Source organism: Bison bison, unplaced genomic scaffold, assembly GCF_000754665.1.
Source record: "Bison bison bison isolate TAMUID 2011002044 unplaced genomic scaffold, Bison_UMD1.0 scf7180017864508, whole genome shotgun sequence".
Taxonomy (NCBI): domain Eukaryota; kingdom Metazoa; phylum Chordata; class Mammalia; order Artiodactyla; family Bovidae; genus Bison; species Bison bison.
The window spans coordinates 7523999-7537599 of record NW_011495064.1 but is presented as its reverse complement, the minus strand read 5'-3'; the positions used below and the strand labels follow the sequence as shown (position 1 = coordinate 7537599).

At 45.4% G+C, this 13601-nt stretch overlaps 1 protein-coding gene across 1 annotated transcript in view; it reads right to left on the bottom strand.

Moving 5' to 3' along the window:
• IL1R1 (interleukin 1 receptor, type I) overlaps nucleotides 1-7683 on the bottom strand; it is a 137664-nt gene extending 129981 nt beyond the window's left edge. Inside the window, exons 1-2 of the mRNA XM_010829669.1 lie at nucleotides 7592-7683; nucleotides 1913-2093 (exon numbers count right to left, since the gene is read on the bottom strand). The gene's annotated coding sequence lies outside the window, so the exon portion shown is untranslated. The remainder of the gene's footprint in view (nucleotides 1-1912; nucleotides 2094-7591) is intronic.
• Nucleotides 7684-13601: the final 5918 nt, after the last annotated feature.

The window sequence follows — 13601 nt, the reverse complement described above, 5'->3', positions numbered from 1 at the left end:
ACCGTGTGGAGACTCTGAGATGATGGCACAAGGGATGGGCTTTGCCATTTCAGCCTGCCAAGTGAGTCCACCCTCCAACTGCCCTCACCAAGATGGCAGCCATGGGCAAAGACCATATGGATCCCTGCCAGCCCAGCTGACACCACATGGAACAGGAGAACTTCCCACCTGATCCCAGCCAACTCTCAGAATCACAAGAGAAGATAACATGGTGGTTGTGTCTCTGGATTTCAGGGTAGAGGTGTGGAGAGGGGCGGGCGTGATAGCACAGCAATAGATAACTGAGACAGCTAGCAATAACCTTCCAACTCCTTTGAGAAGCATCAAAACTAAATCTAAGAACTAAATCTGAAATTAAATTGCAAAGCTGCAGACCATGTGCTGTTCATCACTGATAAAGTGAAAAGAACATGGATCTAAAGAGGGTACAGCCAGGTTTAAAGGGGCTTCCCTGGTGGTTCAGACAGTAAAGAATTTGCCTGCAATGCAGGAGACCTGGCTTTGATTCCTGGGTAGGGAAGATCCCCTGGAGAATGGAATAGCTACCCACTCCGGTATCCTAGCCTGAAGAATCCCAAGGAGAGAGGAGCCTGGTGGGCCACAGTCCATGAGGTCACAAAGAGTCAGACATGACTGCGCAACGAACACAACTGCAACCAGGTTTAGAACAGATTGAGCTACTTAGGAGCTGTTTAACCTCGAGAATAAGTCACTCGACCTGCTTGCTCCTCCAACCTCTATCGTAAAATAGGGTCATTGCTGATGTCAATTTCCGGGGCTTCTGAGAAAGGGCAGATGAAACCATGTAAGGAAAGATGCTTTTTACCCATAAGTAGGATTGTTTTTGCCTCTTTTCTTTGAGCTTAGAGATTTGCTGATCATGAACAGTGACTTTTAAAAGAGAGCACTGCTCAGTTCTAATGAGGTGGATGAACCTAGAGCTTATTATACAGAGTGAAGTAAGTCAGAGGGAAGTGAGTCAGAAAAACATTGCATATTAACGCATATATACGGAATTTATAAGAATGCCCTGATGAACCTGTTTGCAGGGCAGCAATGGAGACGCAGACTAGAGAACAGACTTGTAGACATGGAGAGGGAAGGAGGCGGGGGACGAAAGGAGAGAGTGGCGTGGAAACATCTACTTTACCATATGTGAAATAAACAGCCCGTGGGAATTTGCTGTACTACTCAGGGAGCTCAGACTTGGTGCTCTGTGATGATCTAGAGGGGTGGGATGAGGCGGGAGGGAGTTTCAAGAGGGAGGGGATATATGTATACCTATGGCCGATTCATGTTGATATATGGCAGAAGCCAAGACAATATTATAAAGCAATTATCTTCCAATTAAAAAAAATTTTTTTTTAAAGAGAACCCTGTTGTCTCCTCTCTTGGAAAGACAAGAGGAGGCCAGACCTTGGTTATTGCAAAATAACATTTTATCCACGTGACATCCAAGAAAGGACTCCAAGGAAGGCCATCATGTGTTCAGTATTTTAAGCCATTTCTCAAAATTCTGTAGAAGAGGCCAGAGAGCTCGGTGGGGACTCTTTCCTGTGAGCGCTGACCCTACTCACGAAGGCTGCATCTTAGGGTTCCCTGAGTCCCCACCTACTAAAACCAGCATCTTTGGGACCTAGGATTTCAACAAAAGAATTAGTGGAGGCAGGGTTTGGGAACCACAGCAATGAATAAACGTAGTCTCTGCACTCTGGACCCAGACCTGCCGCACCAGGAATGGGACCTCAGAAATCTGCCTTTTATTAAGTTCTCCAAGTGCTTGATATTCATGCATTCTTAAGACCCATCAGACCTTGCCTGGATCAAACAGGAACATTTAGAAAAAAGCAACGAGAGGGAAAAGGTATCCTGATATCCCAGGACCCAAGGAGAGAAGAAGTATTATACTCACCACCCCAGGAGGTGTTTCCAACAGAGCAATCCACCTGTTTGGCTCAAGCTCAGGACTGGCTGGAAGGCAGCTCTGTGGTCCCCGTGCTGTGGAAACAGCCTTCCAGCAGCTCTTTGGCAGTGTTTCTCGGCTCACTGGGGGCTGGATGACAAATCCTGGTCTTGTCCTGACATGTAAAGCCCTGGAGCGAGGGAGGGAGGGAGAGAGGAAGGGAGTGTGTGTGTAGATGTGGCCCTGGGGTTACTTCTGTGCGAACACACGGCCAGCAGAGGAGAGAAACAGCACAGCTCTCTGTCCGCGGACTACAGCAGGGAGGCAAGGGTGGCTGGTGGGTCAGACAGACCAGGATTCAAACCCAACTTCTAATCCACACTCTTGACAACAAATACTGGGTTGGCCAAAAAGTTCTTTTGAGTTTTCCATAGGCTTTTAGCAGAAAACCTTGAACTTTCTGGCCAACTCAATACATCTTTGATAGTTCAGAGATAAAAATGAAAAAAACAAAAGAGGATTATTGTCATAATCCTCAACAGAAGGACTTCTCAGCATTGGGGACTTTCCTGGTGGCACAGTGGATAATAATCTGCCTGCCAAGGGAGGGGACATGGGTTCAATCCCTGATCCGGGAAGACCCCATGCACTGTGGAACAACTCAGCCCTTGCACCACAACTACCGAGCCTACGTCCTGCAACTACTGAGCCCAGGTGCCTAGAGCCTGTGCTCGGCAACGGGAGAAGCCACCACAATGAGCGCTGCACCCCATGCACTCAACAAAGAGCAGCCCTCACTTGCTGCAACTAGAGAAAACCCACACACAGCAATGAAGACCCAGCAGAGTCAGAAATAAATAATAATTAAAAAAAAATCTCAGAGCCTGTGAAGGAAAATAACTTAAAATGTCCGCTACAGGAAAGTGAAAATCTGTGGACATGAGGGGGAAAAGTAAAGGTTAACAACCAGATGAGAACTTGGGGGAAAGTGTTTGCAACACAAGACTACCAACAAAGGATTAACACTCAAACTAACTACTCCCGTGCTGCTAAGTCACTTCAGTTGTGTCCGACTCTGTGCGACCCCATAGATGGCAGCCCACTAGGCTCCTCCGTCCCTGGGATTCTCCAGGCAAGAACACTGGAGTGGGTTGCCATTTCCTTCTCTAGTGCATGAAAGTGAAAAGTGAAAATGAAGTCTCTCAGTCGTCCCCGACTTTTAGCGCCACCAAGGACTGCAGCCTACCAGGCTCCTCCGTCCATGGGATTTTCCAGGCAAGAGTACTAGAGTGGGGTGCCATTGCCTTCTCCGAACCAGTCCCATAAATTCAAGCAAAAACTAGGCAAAGGATGTGAATAAACAGGCCACAGAAAAAGAAGAAAGACAGCCAACAAACAAGAAAACTATGTTCAGGATTACCAATAATCAAAGAAATATAACTTGGCATAATAGGGAGGTAACATGCTTTGATAGAGACTAAAAGCAATGGCACCCCACTCCAGTACTCTTGCCTGGAAAATCCCATGGATGGAGGAGCCTGGTAGGCTGCAGTCCATGGGGTCGCTAAGCGTCAGACCTGACTAAGCGACTTCTCTTTCACTTTTCACTTTCATGTATTGGAGAAGGAAATGGCAACCCACTCCAGTGTTCTTGCCTGGAGAATCCCAGGGATGGGGGAGCCTGGTGGGCTGCCATCTATGGGGTCGCACAGAGTTGGACACGACTGAAGCGACTTAGCAGCAGCAAAAGATTCCTAATAACCAAGGAAGTAAAATATACGGAAACAGGCACAGCTGTTAAAAGTGTAAATTGTTGAAATCTTTTTGAAAGGACAAAGTATCAGTATCAAGCAAAATATAAAACTTGCCCTCCACTTATCCCAGCAATTTTATATCTAGGAGTTTATCCCAAACTGGTCTTTGTGCAAATAAATAGCTCTGTGTGTACAGTACAAGGCTGGTGTTTTAAACAGCATCTATAATCCTGATGAATTTGGACTGAGATTAGGGGACCCCTGTGGAGGAGGTATGGCCCAGATGCTTCCATGAAAGATGACCCCTGACCAGTCGTTGGTCAAGGAGGGGGACTTCACTGGTGATCCAGTGGTTGAGATTCTGCCTTCTGATGCAAGGGACTTGAGTTCCATCCCTTTTCCAGGAACTGGTATGCTACATTCCATGGGGCAAGTAAGCCTGTTCATGGCAACTACTGAGCCCACAAGCTACAACTAAGACTCAACACAGCAAAAAATAAATAATTTTTTTTAGAAAAAGAGGGGTCCAACCAACCAAGCAGTTGGGGCTCCAAAATCACTGCTGATGGTGGCTGCAGTTGCAAAATTAAAAGATGCTTGCTCCTTGGAAGAAAAGCTATGACAAACCTAGGCATCATATTAAAAAGCAGAGACATCACTTTGCTGAGAAAGGTGCACATAGTCAAAGCTACGGTTTTTCTAGTCGTCATAAACAGATGTGAGAGTTGGACCATAAAGAAGGCTGAGTGCCAAATAATTGATGCTTTCGAACTGTGGTGCTGGAGAAGATTCTTGAGAGTCCCTTGGACTGCAAGGAGATCACACCAATCTCTACAGGAAATCAGTCCTGAATATTCATTGGAAAGACTGATGCTGAAGATACAATACTTCAGCCACCTTATGTGAAGAGCTGAATCACTGGAAAAGACCCTGATGCTGGGAAAGACTGAAGGCAAAAGGACAAGGGGGTGACACAGGATGAGCTGGTTGGATGGCCTCACCGACTCAATGGACATGAGTTTGAGCAAACTCCAGGAGATAATGAAGGACGGGGAAGCCTGGTGTGCTGCAGTCCATAGGATTGTAAAAAGTCAGACACAACTTAGCAACTGAACAACAATAAATAACCAAGACGAACTGAATGATTCTTCCTTGCCATGTAAGGAGAAGTGTTTGGTTTTTTTCTCTTTCTGCTGTGAGGTTGTAAAGCCTGGTGTTGCTATAACAAGCATTTTGCCACCATGAGGGGGAAATTACCTTCTTAAGAAAACCAACATGTAGAGGAGGGCATATCACAGGGAAACAAATGGCAAAGATAACAGAGAAACAACCAATGGAGCTAGAATCACTGGATTAAGCCCATCCTGAAGCCACCATTTCTGTGAACTTCAGTTATAAAGGCCAATAGCTTTCTTTATGAAGCCCAACTGATACTTGCAGCCAATGTTTCCTGATATAGCCAGCAGAAAAGACTTGGTTAAATAGATTATGATACGGCCATATAATAGAATACTGTGCATGGGATAAGAAATACAGGTGGCTGCATAGCAGTATTCTGTACAGATTTCCATTAGCTATTGTTAATCAGGAAAATGCTGGGGACTCATAGGCATGATGTCACCCATTTAGATAAAAAAGTAAATTGAGCTCTAGAGATACAAATTAGAATCATAAAGGAAGAAGAAGCTTTTATTTCTACCGTACACACTTCTGAATTTTTTTAAGGTTTTAACAATAAGTGTGTGTAAAAAGCAGAGACATCACTTTGCCAACAAAGGTCCGTATAGTCAAAGCTGTGGTGTTTCCAGTAGTCATGTACAGATGTGAGAGTTGGACTATAAGGAAAGCTGAGTGCCTAAGAATTGATGCTTTTGAACTGTGGTACTGGAGAAGACTCTTGAGAGTCCCCTGGACTGCAGGGAGATACAACCAGTCAATCCTAAAGGAAATCAATCCTGAATATTCATTGGAAAGACTGATGCTGAAGCTCCAATACTTTGGCCACATGATGAGAAGAGCTGACTCATTGGAAAAGACCCTGATGCTGGGAAAGATTGAGGGCAAGAGGAGAAGGGGGTGACAGAAGATGAGATGGTTGGATGGTACCACCAACTCAAAGGACACAAGTTTGAGCAAACTCTGGGATATAGTGAAGGACAGGGAAGCCTGGTTGTGTTGCAGTCCATGGGGTCACAAAGAGTTGTACACAAGTTAGTGAAGAACAACAACTTTTAATATATATGAATATGCATAAGTATATATTTCAGTTTGGGAACTCTGAAGTGCTCTAGGTAACACTATTTTTTAAGTATGATTAAAATTAAAAATAGATATTTAAACCGACATTTAAACAGAAAATTTTATTAACATAGTCTCCAAATGTCTTTTTTTTTTTTTTTTTACATAAGATCAGTTTGTATAACCTGATGTTATTTAGCTTTTAATCACTTCCTCTGGTTTCTTATCTGTCTGGAAACAGAAGTGTGTCCTTTTATATATATATAATGTGGACCATTTTTAAAGTTTTCATTGAATTTGTTACAATATTGCTTCTGTTTAATGTTTTTCATTTTTTGTCCATGAGGCATGTGAGATCTTAGCTCTCTGACCAGGGATCAAACCCATATCCCCTGGATTGAAGGTGAAGTCTTAAGCACTGGACAACCAGGGAAGCCCCAGAATGTGTGTCTTGATCCCTAAAAGTAATAAAAATAAAAACTGTCTCACAGGGCTGAAAATGAGTGATCAGTGCTAGTTCTGGTATTCTGTACTCTTCTGACATTACATTTCCTCAAACGCCCTGGAAGCAGCACCCACCCATCCCCTGCGTCTGGCTCAGGGGCCGTGCCGGGCTTCTGGATACTGGAAACAGCACGGTTGTGAACACAGTCCCAGGGAAGCCAGGAAGGCCCTTTAAGCGAACCTCAGCCTCATCACCCAGCCCGTTGATAAGGAGCCTCAGGAAAGTCATCTGGCTGCCCTATTCATTTTTCAGATGATTAATGAAGACAAATCACTTGGAATTTTCCTTAACTGGACATCACCACCCATTTTCAACATGAGAAAATGAAAGGGAGGAGCTGCCAATGAGTGAAGTCCTGGACCACTCTCTACAGGACGCCCTGGGATAGGTTTCCTTCTTGGGGGAGGTGGGCAGGCGTGGTGGAACAGAGCCAGCCAGGGCTGCTGTCTCCCCCATGTCTGCAACTCGGTAGGGTCTGAGCCCTGATGTGGGGCCTTCTGACATCCCAGGTCCCAGCTCTCCAATGATGAATATTATACACATACACACACCACTCATACACACATCACACACACACACACACACACACACCATACATGCCCACCACACACTCACACTTTGATTTTTTTTAAGAGCCTTCAATAAAGTTTTAAATTGCTGTCCATTATTGTTGTCAATGACTGGGCTACGGATTCTTCTAAGGAAAATGTTGAACAGGGCTGGTCTTTGAAGTTACCCTGCCCGGTGGACACGTATCTGTATACATACCTGCAATCTGAGAAAGATTCCTGTGCCATGGAGACATGGGAAAGGCATCTAACTCCTTGCAGAATTTTACTGAAAGGAGGACATTGTGTTATTTGAAGACGTGATAAAGTACAAAATAAACAGGCTTCATAAGTGGTGCAGTGGTAAAGAACCTGCCTGCCAACGCAGGAGACCTGGGTTCGATCCCTGGGTCAGGAAGATCCCCGGAAGTAGGAACTGGCAACCCATTCCAGCATCCTTGCCTGGGAAATTCCACGGGCAGAGGAGCCTGGCAGGCTACAGTCCATGGGGTCGCAAAGAGTCGGAAATGACTACGCATGCGCACACAAAAGAAACAGGACTTGATTAAGCTCCCATCGGACCCACAGAGAGCGGGGTGGGATGACGGAAGGACTTTGCTGGTGACTAACCCTAGTGACTTGCCTTTGTCGGGTGCAGGATTCCTCCCTGGGAATGCGGATAACCACCCCTACTCCATGGCGGGATGAAGGCTGAGGTGAAAGGCTTTATCAGGAAAGGCACACTGAATATCAGACGCTAGCGGTGGGGGCGAGTGGGTGCCAAGATTGGCAACCAACTGGGCCTCTCAGAAACCAGCGGGTGACCTGAGGCTACCGTTTGAAAAAATCACCGCCCCCGCTCTTATCTCCCCTGGAACCACATCCTCCCTGCAATCAGGCTGCCTTATCAGCGTTTCCACACCCCAGGCTCAGCCAGCTTGGCACTTTTCAGACTCCTCTGGAACAAGTGTCCAGGCCCTCCACCCCCTTACTCTCTTTTTAAAGTTCAATCTCTTCTCCAAAGAAGATATACAGATGACTAATAAACACATGGAAAAAAAAAAAAACCTCAACATTGCTTATTATTAGAGAAAGGCAAATCAAAACCACAATGAAGTTCTCACCTCATACCGGTCAGAACAGCCATCGTTAAAAAAAGCCTACAAACCTAAATGCTGGAGAGGATGTGGAGAGAAGGGAACCCTCTTGTACTGTTGCTGGGAATGTAAATGGATACAGCCATTATGGAGTTTAGTCCAGAGATTTCTTAAAGTTCAATCGCTCATCGCTCCAAGAAGCCTTCAAACTACCCTCCAGAGCTGCCCCTCCCTCCCGTCCCCCACCCTGCTAGTCTACCATCCTTGCTCAAAACATCAGGCAGCTCCCCCTGAACAACCCCCTATCAGAGAAGGCAGGTATGGGATGGAATCAAGATGCCAACATAACCATCGCACTGATTTCCAAAAGGTTCCACTTAAAACCTTTGACTTTTAAGTCTGGTCCTTGAGTCAGAATAAAAGGCCTTCCAAAGAAGGGCAATGCCAAAGAATGTTCTAACTATCACACAAGTGCTCTCATTTCACAGGCTAGCAACGTAATGCTCAAAATCCTTCAAGCTAAGCTTTAACAGTACATGAACCAAGAACACCCAGATGTTCAAGTTTTGTTTAGAAAAGGCAGAGGAACCAGGAATCAAACTGCTGACATCTGTTGGATCATAGAAAAAGCAAGGGAATTCCAGAAAAGCATCTACTTCTGCTTCACTGACTACTCTAAAGCCTTTGACTGTGTGGATCGCAACCACCTGTGGAAAATTCTTAAAGAAATGGGAATACCAGACCACCCTACCTGTCTCCTGAGAAACCTGCATGCACATCAAGAACCAACAGCTTGCTGGTTCAGCAAAGGACTAGTTCAAAACTGGGAAAGGAGTACGTCAAGGCTGTATACTGTCACCCTGCTTATTTAACTTATATGCAGGGTACATCATGTGAAATGGTGAGCTGACTCAAGCTGGAAACAAGACTGTGGGGAGAAATATCAACCTCAGATATGCAGATGACACCACCCTTACGGCAGAAAATGAAGAAGAACTAAAGAGTCTCTTGACAAAAGTGAAAGAGGAGAGTGAAAAACCTGGCTTAAAATTCAGCATTCAGAAAACTAAGATTGTGGCATCTGGTCCATCACTTCATGGCAAATAGATGGGGAAACAGTGGAAACAGTGTCAGACTTTATTTTGGGGGCCTCCAAAATCACTGCAGATGGTGACTGCAGCCATGAAATTAAAAGACGCTTACTCCTTGGAAGGAAAGTTATGACCAACCTAAACAGCATATTAAAAAGCAGAGACATTACTTTGCCAACAAAGGTCCATCTCGTCAAGGCTATGGTTTTTCCAGTAGTGATGTATGGAAGTGAGAGTTGGACTATAAAGAAAGCTGAGCACTGAAAAATTGATGCTTTTGAACTGTGGTGTTGGAGAAGATGCTCGAGAGTCCCTTGGACAGCAAGGAGATCCAACCAGTCCCTCTTAAAGGAAATCAGTCCTGAATATTCATTGGAAGGACTGATGTTGAAGCTGAAACTCAAATAGTTTGGCCACCTGATGGGAAGAACTGACTCATTGGAAAAGACCCTGATGCTGGGGAAGATTGAAGGTGGGAGGAGAAGGGGGTGACAGAGGATGAGATGGTTGGATGGCATCACTGACTCAATGGACATGAGTTTGGGTAAACTCCAGGAGTTGGTGATGGACAGCAAGGTCTGGCGTGCTGCAATCCATGGGGTATCAAAGAGTTGGACATGACTGAGTGACTGAACTGAGATGTTTTTCTGGAACTCTCTTGCTTTTTTGATGATTCAATGGATGTTGGCAATTTGATCTCTGGTTCCTCTGCCTTTTCTAAATCCAGCTTGAACATCTGGAAGCTCATGATTCACATACTGTTGAAACCTGGCTTGGAGAATTTTGAGTATTACTTTGCTAGCATGTGAGATGAGTACAATTGTGTAGTAGTTTGAACATTCTTTGGCATTGCCTTTCTTTGGGATTGGAATGAAAACTGACCTTTTCCAGTCCTGTGGCCACTGCTGAGTTTTCCAAATTTGCTGGCATATTGAATGCAGCACTTTCACAGCATCATCTTTCAGGATTTGAAATAGCTCAACTGGAATTCCATCACCTCCACTAGTTTTGTGGTGATGCTTCCTAAGGCCCACTTGATTTGCATTCCAGGATGTCTGGCTCCAGGTGAGTTATCACACTAATTATCTGGGTCAAAAAGATCTTTCTTGTATAGTTCTTCTGTGTATTCTTGCCACCTCTTCTTAATATCGTCTGCTTCTGTTAGGTCCATACCATTTCTGTCCTTTATAGAGCCCATCTTTGCCTGAAATGTTCCCTTGGTATCTCTAATTTTCTTGAAGAGATCTCTAGTCTTTCCCATTCTATTGTTTTCCTCTATTTCTTTGCATTGATCACTGAGGAGGACGTTCTTATCTCTCCTTGCTATTCTTTGGAAGTCTGTGTTCAGATGGGTATATCTTTCCTTTTCTCCTTTGCCTTTAGCTTCTCTGCTTTTCTCAGCTATTTGTAAGGCCTCTTCTGACAACCATTTTGCCTTTTTGCCTTTCTTTTTCTTGGGGATGGTCTTCATCACTGCCTCCTGTACAATGTCAAGAACCTCCGTCCATAGTTCTTCTTCTTGAAGAATTCCTCAGTCCCAGGCAAACCCAGACAGTTGGTGGCCCTACCTGGTACTAAGCAGCAGCACCCCCGGATGTCCCAGTTTGATGTAAAGTGAACAAGGGTGGGGATTTGATGCTATTCAGACTGTGCGCCTTCAACCAACAAAGGTGGATACAACTATTTCTGCACTGAACTCTGACGGGGGAGAACTAGTCTTAAAGGAATAATTAAAATACTAAGTGAAGTAAGTCAGACAAACAAAGACAGACAGCATATGATATCACTCTTACGTGGAATCTAATTTTAAAAAATCATATAAATGATCTTGTTTACAGAACAGAAACAGACCCACAGATTTCAAAAACAAACTTAAGGTTACCAAAGGAGAAACATGGAGGGGAGGATAAATTAGGAGCTTGGGATGGACATGCACACACTACTATATATAATATAGAAAATCAATAAGGATCTACTGTATAGCACAGGGAACTCTGCTCAAGATTCTGGAATAACCTATAGGGTAAAAGAATCTGAAAAGATTAATATGTGTGTATGTATAAGTGAAACTGAATCACTTTGCTGTACAGCTAAAAACTAACACAACATTCTTAATCAATTGCTGTTGTTGTTCAGTTGCTAGGTCACATCTGACTCTCTGCTACCCCATGGACTGCAGCATGCCAGGCCTCCCTGACCCTCACTATCTCCTGGAGTTTGTCCAAGTTCATGTCCATTGAACTACAGTTAACTATATGCCAAAAAAAAAAATTAATACAGTATGTTAAGGGGAAAGGTGGGCTTCCCTGGTGGCTCAGATAGTAAAGAATCTGCCTACAATGCAGGAGACCTGGGTTCAATCCCTGGGTTGGGAAAATTCCCTGGAGAAGGAAATGGCAACCCACGCCAGTATTCTTGCCTGGGAAATCCCATGGACAGAGGGATATATATACACACACTATACTGGAGTGAGTCACCGCGCCCTCCTCCAGGGAGTCTTCCCGACCCAAGGACCGAACCTGCATCTTTTCTGTCTCTTTCATCAGCAGGCCGGTTCTTTACCCCTAGTGCCACCTATGTTGTCTGCAACATCACAAGGCTCTCCTTGGGGTCTGCAGGGGACGTCTGCAATAGACTTGACTTCTCAGACACCGAACCTCTTCCCAAGGGCACCCTAATACCTACATGAGACCAGAAATGAGGCTTCAAACCCGGTGATGCAGGTGCCCCTGGGCAAGACAGCCTCTCACCAAGCTACAGTCGCATCTCCTGCTATGCGGTCGGCCCTAAGTTACTCCATCCACACACTCTGCTCCGTAGACCTGGCTGCTGCCTTTCGGTGGTAGTGTGCACTCACTCCATCGTGTCCAACCCTTTGTGCCCCCATGGACCATAGCCCACCAGGCTTCTCTGTCCATGGGATTTCCCAGGCAACAATACTGGAGTGGCTAGATGGGAGGGGGGCTTGGGGGAGAGTGGATGCATGTATATGTATGGCTGAGTCCCTTTGCTGTTCACCTGACCATCACAACACTGTTAATCGGCTATTCCCCAATACGAAAACGCTTTGGTGTTAAAAAAAGAAAGAAAGAAAGAAATACAAATAAAATTAAAAACAAAAAAAGAATACTGGAGTGGGTTGCCATTTCCTCCTCCAGAGGATCTTCCTAACCCAGGGATTGAAGCTGCTTCTCTTGCATCTTCTGCACTGGCAGGCAGATTCTTTACCACTGAGCCACCTGGAAAGCCCATGCCTCTTAAGAAATCCAATTAAAAGTCCCCCCTTAGGGACAGGCAACAGGCGCTATGAGAAACCAGAAATCTGTAGGGTGCTGAACCACATGGCTCTTGCGTCAGGGTTTGTATAAATAAAACCTGGCAGCCTGAGGATTTATGTAACCAGATCCTCCCAGCTTGGAGTTTCCTGGAAGCGGGTTCAGAGTTCAGTGGCTGCAAAGCTATTTCTCCATCACAACAAGCAAGCCTTCTTCTCAGGGACGTGAAGCATTGATTTAAAAAAAAAAATTCAGGGACATGGATCATGCATGATTTCAGGGATGTAGTCACAGGCAAATTAAGCTCTGAGATGAGCTCGTTGGTTTTGTCTGGGGAATGGACATGCATCCTGTCCATGTGGAAAATGATTCTTGAAGATGGGGTATCACTGGGATGAAGTTGCTGCCCGTGGCGCTGTTCTCCTGAGGCCTGGATGCAGGGCTGCCCAAGTGTGTCAGCTGGGGTCGAGGTGTGCGGCTGACTCAGAGTTTCCCCAGGCTTCTCAGAAAGACGTGGCTCGTCCCCATCTGACTCAGTATTCCCCGCTGCTAAGCAGCCCTGCCTGTATGCTCCTGTCCCCCCGTCCTCAGACACCCTCTTCCCCAGCTGGCAGAGAGGCCCCATACCCTGGGAGCCCATCCACAGCTTGTCTGGCTCCAGGCTGGGCCAGATTCTTAACAGGAGGGAGGGCAGGTACCTGACCCTGGAGGCCTAGCCCTGCGCCTGAGATGTTTCTGCCTCCTTCCATCTTTCCCTGTGGTCAAATAAGCAGCTGGAAACAACCAGGACAGACTCAGACCTACAAGGACGACATATCTGATGCCATGATCAGGACAACCCCAGGCCTGGGAATTAATTAATTTTCTAAATTGAGAATTGAAAGAAGGGCAACCTTCAGACTTTCTGTACCAGCAGTTGTATCTGTTGAAAAATAATTGCTGTGCTTATTCTGTCAAGAAGAGGAGAGGAAATAATATTTCGTAGGGAATTGAGGCTTATTTACTTAGCGCACAATCCTTTTTTTATTTTAAAAGTAATTACTGGCTTCCTGGACTGAACAGCTTGTGTGAAGCCAGCGATTCTCAGGGCAGTGGGCATGATGGGAGTCAGGAGGCAGCAAGTGACCAGATCTCAGACCCAGGCGGGAGCTGCCGCTTCCTGAGGACCTTGCGCAAATGATTTAACCTCT